The sequence below is a fragment of the Asparagus officinalis genome, chromosome 10 (genome assembly GCF_001876935.1).
Source record: "Asparagus officinalis chromosome 10, Aspof.V1, whole genome shotgun sequence".
In the NCBI taxonomy this organism is placed as follows: Eukaryota; Viridiplantae; Streptophyta; class Magnoliopsida; order Asparagales; family Asparagaceae; genus Asparagus; species Asparagus officinalis.
Genome location: NC_033803.1, coordinates 2,946,675 through 2,947,469, shown reverse-complemented (window position 1 = coordinate 2,947,469; position 795 = coordinate 2,946,675).

Genomic DNA, 795 nt, shown 5'->3' with positions numbered 1-795 from the left:
AGGTGGCTCGGCTGCCGAGCCACCTCAGGGTGGTTCGGCTTTGGCCGAGCCACCTTGAGGTGGCTCGGCTTTGGCCGAGCCCCCGCGGGCGGTGTTTTCCGATTTTTTCGAGTTGTGTCCGTTTTCCGGTTTTGTCCGTGATTCGGTCTGATTTGGCAGTGAGTCGGATTCCTGATTTGGCAGTGAGTCGGATTCCTGATTTGGCAGTAAATCCGCTTCTGAGTTCGAGTCCGAAATTGATCTTGATTCGATCGTGATTCGTCCGAGTCTGTTCTCGGTTGGATGACTCGTTGATTCCTTAACACTTGGCTTGATTCCGAACGCGTATGGATGCATTCTGTCGCTTCTGTGCGATTCGTCGATCTCGTCGCCTCGTTGGTTCGTCGGTTTGTGCCGAGCTATGCTAAGGGACCTATAAGCAATTTTATATGCCTACAGATACCCCCTCCAAAGTATTTCAGCCTCGTTCTTTTATAGAAGAGTCTGGAATACTTTGGATATGATTGTCCCATTCTTCGATTGGTTAAGACGGGATATTTGGAGTGGCTTCCGTTCTTGATTCCTTCAGTCCCCCAGGCTGTTCGGTGCTTTGTCGAATGTCTGTAATGATTCCGATGCTGCATTTATTGTCTGACCGTTGTCGGAATTTTGAACTTGAAGTCGATTCTTGATTTAGCTCGTGCTTGTTGGTTCAACATAGAATTGACCATCGATTGTTGAGTCCATATATGCGGCGCGTTGTCCGGCATAGTGTTGTTGAGTTATCCTTAAGAATATTTAGAAAAATATTCTCCA